This window comes from Crocodylus siamensis, chromosome 1 (assembly GCF_052110815.1).
Source record: "Crocodylus siamensis isolate JL-2025a chromosome 1, ASM5211081v1, whole genome shotgun sequence".
Lineage (NCBI taxonomy): Eukaryota > Metazoa > Chordata > Crocodylia > Crocodylidae > Crocodylus > Crocodylus siamensis.
In genome coordinates, this window is record NC_143395.1 from 381,870,024 (window position 1) to 381,884,709 (window position 14,686).

The window sequence follows — 14,686 nt, forward strand, 5'->3', positions numbered from 1 at the left end:
CCAGCTGGCTCCCAGGCAACCCCCATGCACTCACGCACACCCCTCCACACACCCCATACACCCCCTGCCTCACCTCCCCTTTCCTTTTCTCACCCCTGCCTGGCTCCCAGGCAGTCCCCACCCCAAGTGCATACATGGTCCTCTACATACCCCCATACACCCTCCACCCCACCCCCCAACAGGACAGGGTGTGCAGGGAGCGGAGCATGTCTGTCCTGCTCCCAAACACTGCTCCTTACCTGCCAAGCCCAGAGGACGTTTTGATGAGTTATTGCTTGATGGGAGTGGGGGGGAAGTGGAGAGGTACTGACCTGGCCTGCAGCAGCTTATCAAAACTCCCTACATAGCCCACAGGACCAAATAATTGCCCACCCCTCATCTAAATGTATGTCTCCCCTGCCTTTTCCCTGTCTACTTATTAGTCCTCAGTCCCCTAAAAACTTAAGTCAGTGTGATGATTGCAGTCATATTAGCTGATCTTCCTACAGCTTGTAGCACCAAGCTGGGATCCTGGTTGGCTGCTATAGGGTATACTAGGGATGAAGAGAGATTCTTTTTGCCTTCTTTCCTTGCAGGATGTGAGGCAGGATTCCATGAGATTAAAGCAGAGGTGTCAAAATCATCTTCCCAACAAGCCCATGGATATTCTCCCCTGCCAGCTCTGCCCACAATGCTAGATCCAAGGCCCACTCCAGCATCCACACTGGATGCAGCATGTGTCCCAGAGTGGTTGGGGTAGGCACTGTGTGAAACACAGATCCCAGAGGAGCTAGACAACACATACCATGTGTCTGGGGTATGTGTTGAATGTGGCATCCCTGGCAACTGCTCTGCTTCAGCAAGTTCAGGATGCATGCAGCACCCGTGGGCACCATATGCAGTACAGGTCCCAGACCAGCTGAAGCAGGCATCAGATGCAGCACATATCCTGGAGTACTTGGAGTAAGTGCTATGTGCAGTGTGGTTCCCAGAGCAGCTGAAGTGGGACTGATCCAGGTCACTTCAGACCCAGGGGCAGCACCAGGGGCTGGATAATGGGAGTCCCCAGGCTGTAGACACCCCTGGGTTAAAGGACTGGAATCTGTTGTGTATCCCTAGAATGCAAGTATGTGGCCAGGTATTCAATTCAATTGCTGTTCAGGCACCTGCCAAAAAACAGGTCATATTTTCCATCAGTTATAGCTTCCACATTGATATGTATTACTTTCATAAATAATAAATAGTCTACACACAAATCTTTCCATGCACCTTAGTCAAAGTTTTGTGCTAACTAAAGTGAATCTTCAAAAGCACAACAGAGGTCTACAGGTATAATTAAAGGTGTAATTTGGCCATTCCTGATGCTGATTGGAGAGAGAAAAAGGGACTCTGCCTGATTGCTATCCAGAATACTATATTACCTAGGCTGCCACCAATTTGAGTAAATAGGAGCTCTACCCTTGATTTTAATGGAAGCAAGGTCAGACATGTAATTTGTTCCTTTTTCTAGTTTCTAAGTAAATTATGGTAATGATGGTAATTAAAGCCTTGCCAACTGCGTAACTGCTTTGTATTTACTTGTTGCTCTGCTGCTAAAAATGTAAGCCAGTGGCTTTCAAACTTTTCTGACTCAAGACACCCATCAGAAAAATGACAGTTTTTGTCATTAGTTTTTGTTCAGTTTTGACTACAGAATAATAGAGCAAAAGTTCTGTTTTGTGACATGTTAATATTTCAAAATTTGATTTTATTTTCTGTCAGAGGCTAGCAACAAAGATGATAAAGAAGAGAGACTTCACACAAGAAAATGCTGAAGAAACCAGGTATGTTTAGTTTGGAAGGAGACTTAAAAGGATGGAGAAGGATAGCCTTTCCAATATTTGAAAAGTGCTGCCATAAAGAACAGGGAGAAATTGTTCCTCTATCACAGAGAGCAGAACCTGAGTCTTACATTACAGCAAAAACAAATTTAAATCAAATGTAAAGGAAAAAAAGCATGTGGACTGGGTTGTTGGACAGTGAAGTAAGCTACCGAGAGAAGTGGAATCACATTTACTGCTGTTTTCAGGAGGAGGCTAGCTAGACAGGCATGTACTTGGGATAAATTAGGAACAGTATCTGAGCAGTGAGTTGGGCTAAATAGTTCTGCAGGTCCCTCCCAAGTCTGATTCTATGAATGTGCATTTACCTTGCTTATAAAATTGCTATGCTGTATAGAGTATGCCTGTGCTGCTAATGAAGGAGTGACTGTTGGGTGTGTGGGCATGCATATGTTAGCTTTAATCTCACCAGCATAGACAACAATAGCAGTGAAGATGCAGCAGGATGAACAGTAGTGACCTGGAGCACAAGTGGGGTTTCAGCAGCTTGTACAGCTTATAAGAAAACCTGTGCCATCATGTCTTCATACTGTTACCCTGTTATCTAGAACAAGGCCAGTGGAGTATTCCTACCCATATTATTTGAATGCTTATTTCGAAGAGAAGCAGCTGTACAGAAGATGGAAGAAGCCAATACAGACACTAATATTATATTCAAAATACATGTAATCATCTTTAGAGTCTTTCACAGAGAAAATATGCATGGCTCAAGAGCCTAAGCATATAATGGAGTAAACTAATACTTTTATCTGTTCTCTCTACTCTGGGTAGTTTTGTCATGTAGCTTTGTCAGCACAGTACATAATAGGGCTGCGGGCCTCAGTGGCCCTGCACTCAACTTGACTGATCCATGGGGACACAGGTTCACCTGATCCAGTCACTCCACGGAGGTGACCCAATTCTCACCTGCCAGGTCTTGATGTGAAGCACACTTTATTGAGGAGGTGGTCAGTTCCTCCGTGGATTGGCTTGGATGCACTAAGCTTGGTCCTTCTTCTGGGGCTCCTATCTCCCTACACCCCATCCATGTGCCACTCACATGCTAAAACATCAATCACACCTTTGGATCTCAACAGGCAACTTCCTTCTTTTCTTTTAACTTAAACGCCGTGGGCCTGTCCTCTCCCTCAGCTTAAACGAGGAACTGAAAAGGGACCCTTGCTGGGCTTGCCTCTCAGTGGTGTGGAGGACCCAGTCCTGGGTGATTCAGCATCAGTCCAGCATGTCCCAGCTGAGTCCGAGCCCACCTGGATGTGGACCTTTCTTTAGCCCTGACTAGCTCTGCAGGTCCGGGTATGGGAGCTTGGCTTTAAGCCCACATCTCTCCCCCCTGCCCAGCCCATCACCAGGTCTTCCCCTTTTTGGTCCCAGGGTCAGGGTCCAGCCTAACAGTCTCCCAACCCTAGTAAAACCCTAAAGCAAAAAAAGAGAGACAAAAAAATACCTTAATCCAAGCACATCCACCTCTTCCACAGCTGGCTCATCTCCTAGCAAGGCTTCCCTCCAGCTCCCACCACTTCTCCTGCTGTGGGCTTGAAGCTGACTTATCAGAGCTCCCCTGAACTCCCACACTGGCAGGCACCTGGCTCCCCTTCTTCCAGATCCTCTCCTCCAGTGTCCTGGCACTCCCACATCACTGCTCCTTCCTGGAGCCTGTCCTGCCCCACTCCAGTCTCGGCAGCAGGCCGGAAATACCCAAGCAGCTGTGGGGCGGTCCAGTCTGGATTGAACAGCTGATAATAAAGCATGGTTCCCACAGCAGCCTCTGTTCTCTCAGCAGTGCCAGCTCCAGCAAGGCACATGGGTCTTTGGCTGCTGTGGGTTTAAGCAAGGCTTTTCTCCCTTCTTACCAGGCTTTAATAAGAGCAAAGAGTAGTTCCTATCCAATTCTAAGAAACTAAAAACTGACAGGTAATGGTTTGCAAGTCTAAAATGCAGGCTGTTCAACCATTTTACTGTAATACAGAAATACTCTGACATAGAAATATGATAAATAAGACAAATGGCTATTTAGGATGGCAGAAACTCATGTGCAACTGTTACCAGTTGAGTGATAAAGGCTATGTTACTGTTGGTTGGTATAAAATCTGACTGTCAAGCAAGTTGAGAACAAGAAAGAATTCCACTTGTACCTGAAGTGACATCCGTGTGCAAAATGAACAGATAGATGAATGTGTATGATACACATACCTGTATTAGAAGCGAATTATTATGATTGCAAAAACAAGCATTTAAAAGATAGGAAATTGAGCTTCCTGCTGTGGATGCATTAGGGTGCAGTCTTTAATTATATGATTGCATGCTATTTTGTCCATATTCCTCATTCAGTGCAGGGAATGGCTAGTGCTAACTGACTGAACAGCTATTAAGCAGCATTTCGCCTAGCTTATTATGTGGCCTTGGGCCTTATTTACTTTCTCATTATTCAAAGCCTGCTATCAAGAAAGACTTATTAATTTCTTCTTGGGCTTTTTTAATGGTGTTCATCACTAGGTTGAGTGAATTACAGTGAAGGGTTGATTTTTCATTTACCTTAACATTTTATCAGTGCCTGTCACAGCTTGGCCTGAGCTTCTTTCACTCAGATATTTAATTCAAACTACCATACATATGCACAACTGCATGGATTAAGCATTGATTACATTGACTAAACAATATAAGTTAGAGATAAATAGTAATCTACCCCTAACTGGGAGGAGGTGTCTAATACAGTTATTCAAGGATTGGTAAGAGTACCAATTTTATATTCATCAGTAGTCTGGAAAGAATAAATAGCATGGTCATTAAACTTGCAGAGGATGTTAAATTAACAGAAGCTGCAGGCACAGCTGTAATAAAAAAAAAAGCCTCAAGAGGCTAGAAATGTGGGTAGAAAATAACAAAATGAGCTTTAATTTGGAAAATGCAACTGAGCCATCATGGGAAATTAATCCAGAATGCATATGCCAAGACAGGAATGAGACTGAGAAGATGTAGTACAGGATCAAACTGAGGGTATAGATAGATGTTGCCAAATGAAGTGGATCAGCTGTGCTGAGCTGTGTCCCAGCACAGATGATTTATTTCATTATGCAAAACACATGGCCCATGTCCTGCCCATTTATCCTGTGTGACAATAGGGAACATGCAGAAATGTGCCCCAGAGAATCTCCAGGGCACATCTCTGTAACCAGGGTAAGCAGGCATGGTCCTGGGGTATAGACCACCAAGCAGCTGTTTAGTGGTTCCAGCCTCAGAACTGCACTGGAGTGTCAGTACACGCTCTGGGCATCCCAAATGGGGAAACCCAGGCAGGCACTTCCAGGGCTTCAGGGACTGCCTGCACTCTCCCACCTTAAAGCAAATGGATGGCTGCAAAATAGGTGGTATGATACTGTGCTGCTATCTCACGGCTGCAAATCTGGGCATTTAGGGTGCAACAGGGAGAGTGGACATCTGTTTACTTGGCCTTTGTGTGGATATAAACATTTTTATGGTGTAAAAAGGTGACATATGTTTAGACCCAGAGAAAACTGGGCTGGACGGGAAGATTTTTGGAAGGTCTTATAGACCTTTTCCATCTCTAACTTTATAGTTGTGTCTGTCCCTGACATGCTAAATGGTGTAGTTGTCCTATAATTTTCCATACTGTTTTCTTGATGCATTTTATGTAATCTAGAAATAGGCTTTTGGGGCCTAAATATAGTTATGTAACCACAATTAGGGTAGAAAGTTTAGAGCTTTTTGTTTCACCATCTCTTTATTTTTCAGCCTCTAGATTCTCAGTCTGTGTTGTTATTCAAAGCCTTTCTGGTATTATCACACCAGTAGTAATTCCTTCATCTTAAAAGCGCAATGTGTTCCAAAATGTACCGTCCTTTCACACTACTGAAGATTTGCAGGTGGAATAGTATCAGCTGTGTCTGTCAGAGAGACTTTGGGGGCAGGAAGGTTGTCACTCATCCCAATTTTCATAACTCAATTGTGGTTTCCAGGTTTGTTAAACATTAAATGTATCCCACTATGGCTTTGGGGCCAATACAATGACATTGTATTAGTCTGTGTCACCATGAGGCCATGTTCTGTTCCACCTCTGTGATATTGCATTGCAACATTGCAGTGTTGGCATCATGAAACAAAAAACATCAGAACAAAGTGAAGCAAATTGTACAATGCTGAGATCCCAATGTTGTGACATTGTGATCTGAAGTTTGATTTCCTGTGACTATCTGGGACTATGCTACTGAGCAGCATGCTTCTTGAATTTTACTTCTACTCCAAAGCTATTTTGTAACTAATTATAGTTACCACTGTGACTGCTCCAGAAACAATAGAGGGAAAATTGTTACCAAAAGGCTGCTATTTGAAGCCTTGAAAATGACAGGAGGTAACCAGTGTCAGGGCTGCTACCTTCCCTCATGCTCATAGCTTTTAAAGGCAACCCCTAAACTGGTTATTAGCAATGTTTTAAATGATGGGGCACTACTCAGTTTGTGGGCTCCTAATACCACAGCACTCCAAGCTATGCTGGGTACACAGTGCTCTTAGGGCTGTGGTATTAGAAGCCCAGAAACTGACTAGTTTTAATAGTTTCTAATAGATCGCTGCTAGGAAAAGGCTTGAAACTTAGGGACTGCTAATAGCATGGCCCTGACCTCTATGTACTGAATAAGCCTTGTATACATTACATGGGGTTAACTCTTCAAACTGCATTGACACAGAATACACGGCATGCATAGTATTAGAAGGGGAGGTGGAATTACAAATCACAGACTCAATCCTGCAGGTTGGTGAGCACCCCCAGATAAGATACAAGCCTCCTCATGGTGTGTGGCACACTAAGTACATTGGAGCAGCCTGCATCTACCCTCATCCTAACACTTCTTTGTCATGAGAAAGATTTTTCAAGAGTATTGTTCTTAAAACTAAAGTCTCTTCTCAGTCTTTCCCAGGAGAATCATTGCAGACCCGAGGGATGGTTACTTTCAGTCCTCTGCTTTTCGTGGGATGCAGTCTTTGTCATTAATGACATTAAAGTCTAGGAGTTAATCAGGCCTAATGAGGATCTGCAGTTTGATGGATTCATATCAGCATAAGTAAGAGAGAAATTATGCATGCTGACATTAATTGTGGAGCACTTAGGAGTAGGACTTTATATGTAAATAATAATGTTTCTTCCCAAACACCACATCCCTGCTCTGACATTTGCAATGGTTATAAGGAAGTGGCAGAAAGGGAGAGCACTGCATGGTGGCTGCACAGCATGTGATGTCCTGGACCTCCTTCAGCCTGCTGTAATGAGCACCAAGGGTGAGCCTGTCCCCAGCTTGATTCTGTGCCCAGGGGGCACAACAGTGGCTTTAAAGAGACTTTATCCACACAAACCCTGTGACATGTACCCTCACTGGCTGAGCGGCTGATTCAAATTACACATGCTGCAGGTTGAAATCAATGTCATTCCACTGACTTCATTGGGATCCCTCCAGATTCACACTACTCTTCAGAACACCAGAATCAGCTCCCCCTTTGCCTACCTCCACTATGTACCTAATCAGTATGAGTTACACTATTTTGTCATTTGCATGTGCTCTGAGCAGTTACCCCACCACTTCACTCCTGTATTTACTCACAGTCTAAAGTGGCTGGGGTTTAAGCATGAAGCATATGTGTCTTTACAAAAAACAAGCTAACCAATATTCTTCTGCATCTTAAACTAAAATGGTGGAGCTCAGTGAGATTCATCCAGCCAGCTTTTAAGCATGTAGAACTATGGATTTTATAAACAGCCAGGTTTGTTCTGAATAAATGAAGATCAAAATGGTACGACTACATGTACTTCTGAAACCACTGTCAAAAGTCCCCTTTTTATTCTAAGATCCTCCCACTTCCAGCTTCTCCCATTAAGCTTTTGTCTATGTCCTTAACTGTCCTCATTCTCACTCTCTCTCTCCTTATGCAGTATTGTTTCTATTGTTATGAACATCAGCAAATACTTTACCCCAGCCATGAAAGTTATTTTTGAGTTTAATCTACCTCTGAGCTACATTAATAATGGCTCATCCCTTAAATCTTAGACAAAGGTGCTCAGGAAAATCTACTGGGCGAGAGGGTCTTGCCCTTAACCTAGCAACTAACAACAATTAGTCTGCAAATATAACAACTTGACTGCCTATACCTACCTTCTCAACTAAAAAAAAAATCCCCATGCAAATTCTTGTGTTAATGAAGTATTCAGGCTTCATATATAAACATCTAAAGGACAGGAAATATCAACAATGAACTTGAGCAAACAACTGTGTGTGGGGGCACAATGATTTAGTTTTTAAATGCAGAGTCAAAGGTTGCATGTATCTGACCTTGTAGGAATCCCTCCCCCGCAACTGCAGGGACCAAACCAGGAAAGCCAAGGCTGCAACTGAACTCCAACTAGCTTCAGGCATCAAGGACAACAAAAAGTCCTTTTTCAGGTATGTGGGGAGCCAGAGGAAAAGCAAGGGCAATGTTGGACCCCTGCTAAACCAGATGGGGCAACTGACAACTGACGCCCAGGAAAAAGCCAACCTATTAAATAGGTACTTTGCGTCAGTCTTTCATCAGTCCCATGGGATGCCCATGCCTGCTATGGGACAGGGAAATCTGGGTGAGGGGAATCCCCTACCCTCCATCAATGCTGACCTTGTGAAGGAACACCTTGAGAAGCTGGATACCTTCAAGTCAGCTGGCCCTGACAACCTGCACCCCAGGGTACTCAAGGAGCTGGCGACCGTCATAGCCCAGCCCCTGGCACGGGTCTTTGAAAACTCCTGGCGCTCTGGTGTAGTGCCCGAAGACTGGAAGAAGGCCAATGTGGTGCCGATCTTCAAGAAAGGGAGGAGAGTGGATCCGGCTAACTACAGGCCCATTAGCCTGACTTCTATCCTGGGGAAGATCTTAGAAAAGTTTACTAAGGAGGGACTGGCCTCCATCCTTGAGGGACTGGCCCAGACCTTGAGGGACTGGCTCAGGCCCAGGCTAACAAGGGATAGCCAGCACGGGTTTGTTGCGGGTAGGTCTTGTTTGACCAATTTCATTTCCTTCTATGACCAGGTGACCTATCACCTGGACAAGGGAGAAGAGATTGATGTCATATATCTTGACTTCAAAAAAGCTTTTGATCTGGTATCCCATGATCACCTCTTGGCCAAACTGGCCAGTTGTGGCCTTGGCTCCACCACGATCCGCTGGCTGGGAAATTGGCTTCGTGGTCAGACCCAGAGGGTTGTGATTGATGGCAGTCACTCATCGTGGTGCCCTGTAACCAGTGGGGTCCCTCAAGGCTGTGCCCTGGGACCCATCCTGTTCAACATCTTCATTAACGATGTGGACATTGGAGTTAGGAGTGGACTGGCCAAGTTCGTCGATGACACCAAACTTTGGGGCAAAGCATCCACGCCAGAAGATAGGCGGGTGATCCAGGGTGACCTGGACAAGGTCAGCAAATGGGCAGATGAGAACCTCATGGTGTTTAACACTGAAAAATGCAAGGTTCTCCACCTTGGGAGGAAAAACCTGCAGCACCCTTATAGGCTCGGCAGTGCTACGTTGGCTAGCACTACAGAAGAAAAAGACTTGGGGGTCATCATTGACCACAAGATGAACATGAGCCTGCAATGCGATGCTGCGGCTAATAAAGCGACCAAAATGCTGGCGTGCATCCATAGATGCTTCTCGAGCAAATCCCGGGACGTCATTCTCCCCCTGTACTTGGCCTTGGTGAGGCCGCAGCTGGAGTACTGCGTCCAGTTTTGGGCTCCACAATTCAAAAAGGATGTGGAGAAGCTTGAGAGAGTCCAGAGGAGAGCCACGCGCATGATCAGTGGTCAGGAAAACAGATCTTACGATGACAGGCTGAGAGCCATGGGACTCTTTAGCCTGGAAAAGCGCAGGCTCAGGGGTGATCTGATGGCCACGTATAAATTTATCAGGGGTGACCACCAGGATCTGGGGGAACGTCTGTTCACCAGAGCGCCCCAAGGGATGATGAGGTCGAACGGTCACAAACTCCTGCAAGACCGTTTCAGGCTGGACATAAGGAAGAATTTCTTTACTGTCCAAGCCCCCAAGGTCTGGAACAGTCTGCCAGCGGAGGTGGTTCAAGCACCTACATTGAACACCTTCAAGAGTAAATTGGATGCTTATCTTGCTGGGATCCTATGACCCCAGCTGACTTCCTGCCCTTTGGGCAGGGGGCTGGACTCGATGATCTCCCGAGGTCCCTTCCAGCCCTAATGTCTATGAAATCTATGAAATCTATGAAACTTGGTATACAGAATTCCATAGGAAAAAGTACATGATCACTTGCAGGCCGTATCATAATGTAAAGGCTAAAGGTGGACATACATTCTGTCTTATCTTTGCATGTCTTAATCCGAGGCCTTCACTGTGCTACTTTACTACTGTACTAACAGTACAGCAGGGTGCCACATCTGCTATAGTTAAGACTGAGAACTTTTCCCTTTTCAAGTATCACTGTTATAGCCATTCTAAAATTTACATCTTTATTTAGATTTATTTTAGTTAGGGGTTCATTCCACCCTCGGGGAAGCTATATTGAAATAGCTAGTAAAGAAATTATTCATAAAGAGCACATTCTCTCTAAATTAGCATATGCTGAACCTTCATGTGCCAAACAGACTGGCAAAATATGTGCAGGAGGACTAAGGGAGGTTCCAGACAGCCTGAATTCACAGGACCTTGATGGCTTAAGAGGATATGCTATCACCATTGAACCTACCCTCCATTCCGATTCTGAACAAAATAAGCAGTTAGGCTGCTAACATCCACTTCAGTCCAGAATATACACATATTACTTATATATATGATTAGCTCAGGGAAATATAATGATAATGTTCCCCAAAAGGCATGTAATATGTATATATTGCAGCAGAAGGTACAAGACAGCAAGAAACATATGTACTAACTAGCTGAAACCTGCAAAACATTTGAGATTAACTTTTTATTGCAAAAGTATTTCTTTAAATACAGGATTTTTAGTTATCTTTTGACCAAATACTTTAACAGAATCAAAACTTCTCACCTCAAAAAGGATACATAAAGCTGTCCATGTGTAAACACAGGCCTAAGAACATAAATACATATTTGTCAAAAGGTTTAACCTTGTGACTTGTTTATAGTCATAGAATAAGAGAGCCATTGTACACATGAGGGAAGTGTCCCTTTTTGTGGTTTAATTTCCCTTTTTAATGATTTAATTGTGTATCAGTATATACCTTTGGTGATATGTTACAATTAAATTTCGTAACAGTGTATATGTTCAGCATATTTCAATTTAAATGACTTTTTATGTAGCAAACTAAAACACATCCCATGTATTTTAGTTTCCTATGTAACAAATTACAGAGATATTCCTCATGTGTACAGGGGCCCTATCCAGAAAAGGTGGAGGTTTGGTGCACAGGGTGCTAGAAGCCTGGGTGGGTCCAGGGAAGCTCAGGCTTGGTAGGTTTCCAGTGCTCCGTGCACCATCTCTGCTGCCTTCTCCGGCTGCCAGCATACCCAGCTGCCCTCCTGCCACCTTCCCAGAGCAGCCAGCCTGTTCCTGGGGGGGCGGGGCCCAGGTAGCAGGAAAGCAGCAGGGATGGTGCATGGGGTGCTAGAAGCCCACCAGGGCCAAGCTTCCCTGAGCACACCTGGGCTTCCAGCACCCCATGCACTGTTGGATCTGGTGGGTGCTGCCTGTGAGCTGGGGCTGTACTCTTGCAGCTAGCACCTCTCCCAGGTAGCCCCAGGAGGCATCACCACCACAGAGATAAGCACTAGGCCTCCCTGAAGTTCAGGGACCTTGCAACCCAGCAGCAGCTCACATGGGCAGGCTTCACCAAGAGGGGAAAGTGGCAAGAGGCCTGATTGGTTTTTTTTTCCCTCCCAGACCCTGCCTGCATCTCCTGTGGCTGGGGAGTGAGCTGACGGTGGGTCATGCAGCCCCAAGCTGCAGGGGACTCTGATGCTTCCCTCTGTGGCAGCAGCACAAGCCGGGCTGCACCCATCCACTGGCACCCTGCTTGGGTGGTCCCAGGGGGTGCTGACACTGCAGAGAGAAGCACCGGGGCCCCTTGCAGTTTAGGACCCATCAGCAGCTCACCCCCCAGCTGCAGGAGTGGCACCAATTAGAGTGCTCTGGACAGACAGAATAAGCCTATTATTATTATAAATTGCTTCTAAAATGCAATAGCTTAGTGCAGTGGTGATCAGCCTTTTTGCCCCACTGGCTGGGTTGTACCCAGTCTGTCCACAGGCTAGATCCATCTTGTAGGCTTGATCTAGCACACAGGGCAGGCACAGCAAGTCCCAATATGGCCGCATGGAGGGGCCAGTCTGGTTCTGATCCAACTGCATAGGGGCAGGGGGCATAGCCCAGCCCCAATCTGGTCATGCAAGGGGAAGGGGGTGTGGACTGGTCCCAGTCAGGCTGTGTGGGAGGAAGGGTGCCTGGCTCAGAGCCAACCCAGCTGTGCAGGGAAAAGGGGAAGTAGTCTGACCCTGACCTGACTATATGGAACTTAGGATTTTGGCAGCAGGGAGGGGTGGCGGTGTTTCCCGAACCATGTGGAGCCTCTGGCCAGAAGCCATGTCTCTATGGGCTGGATTTGATGCCCTGGCCAGGGATTGAGCAACCTTGATTATTGGGATGAGAAGGGGAGGATGACCTGGGCATACAGAAATGGGAGTGGGGGCGTTATATATTGCATGGAACAGTGGAGAAAGAGAGCGTATCACTCAAGTGCTTTAAAATCATTGTAATCAACATGGAATAAAATTGTTGAGTATTGGAGACAGCCCCTGGTTGATTTCTTTGGATGCCTTCTCAGCAGCTTCCCATACCATGCATTTCAACAAACAGCTATCATCTTGCACCATAATAAAGTGTACAGGGATAAAGGATCTCTTTAGAGTCACTCACCATCCTTTACAGTTACCTTTATCATTACCACAGTAGCCTGTCAACTACAAATCTATGTGATAACTTCTGCCAAAATGAACACTAGCCCCTGTCAAACCCCTCCTCCCTCCAATTCTAGAAAATTCACTGCCAAGACACTTTGTTAACATTGCCTAGTAGTAGCTGGGGATGCACTTCCAGAGTACTGAGGTCAGCAAAATTCAAACCTCTAAAAATCAGAAAATGAAGAGTAAAAAATTACAGCCACATCATTATTTCCTTCCTTAGATCTCATTTGATCACAGTCACAGCTCTGAAAAACTGTTCAAGCTAATCCTTCCACCGTTTGGTACCTCTATACCTAATAGCATAAACACAGCTGGAGTGCTTGTAGAGAATTCCCAGTCACTATTGCCAGCACAAGGGAGAAAGTGGAGTTCAGCTTGCATGGGTGTGTTCTTTAACTCTTCACTTTCTTTTATTTATTTATTTATTCATTTTTTTACTTAAGCAACATGACTTTTGTGCAGTTCATCAGGAACTAAAAGGGCAGGGAATGGGGTGCTAAATGATAAAAGGGCAGCAAATATCAGCTAGCAGCCTTGATTCTGTTAATGATGTGAATAGGGTTAAATCCTGCTGTCTTTCCTTAAGCAAACATTTTATGTAAGGTAGAAGAGCTAAATTCTGAGAGGTGTTGAATGCCTCTCCAAAAAAGTAAAAGGCCAAAGATGAGGCCTCTATTAACTAGGTTATCCAGTCCAGCTTCAGGCAGATATTCCCATTGAAGTTTATGAGTGCTTGTCTCTGTGAAGACTGAGCAGAAATTTCAGGATTTAGCCAATTAGATCCTTCATTTTCAGTATTTTATAGAATGATCACATCAAAATCATATGCATCAAATAAAGATATTTTGTAAGTTTGACACAGATTGTAAGTGAATGTAAATTAATCGGAACATCTGTTCTTCTGACTCCTTTATCTTTTCCATGATCAGAAGTCTGAAATGTTCTGCTGTTCACAGCATATTGATTTTTCCAACCGTGGACAAATATGGGATGAAATCCTGAGGCCCTGGTTCAAATTTCTCTTGTTCCTTTCTCCGGAAGCACTCAAGCACCACAACAGGTTATGTGGAGCTCTCCAAGGTGCTGCAGTGTTTATTGGTTTTCATATGAAAGATGCATAGCTCTCTATAGACTTCAGTTTTTGCTTTTTTTCCATCACTACCAACAGCCATGCATGGGCCTATGTTCACCCTGGCATTGCTCACAAAGAAAATATTAACATTTCACTCTGGAAGAGACAATCTGGCCCATGGGATTGTTGACCTCTACCATTGGCCCTACAGGCTACCATATGAAAGCCATTTTTTTTTCTATACCCCACTTTTCCTCCTTAGTAAAATGGAGATGATTACATTTACCTCATCTGTAAACTGTCTCAAGACTCATGAATGAAAGGCCCCTTTTAAGAAGAAATTATCCTTGCATTGCCTGCAAAACACATACCAGTCATATATCAGGTCTTCTCAGACATGGAGAGAATCACACTGCATCAAACACCTCTTATATAGCAGAAACTAGAGGATCAATATATATTTTATGAAGGGTTTTTAGTGGACAATAGTTTGGATCATAACAACTACAACATAACCCCAACTCCACCACTTTATCAAAGTCATCCAAAATACTGAAGAAAGGTAGTTCCATAAATTGAGGTTTCTAGAATAAAATGAATGCCCCACCCCCCAGATAGTTTAAAATTCTGTGTTAGTTTAGGAAGTTAGTGAAATACTTATCACTGAATCTGCATAGGTAGTATGCCACATTCTTATTTTACAGTGTCCATGAAACAATAGTAACCCATTTTTTTTTACTGTATACTGACCTCTAGTGCTAACAAGACT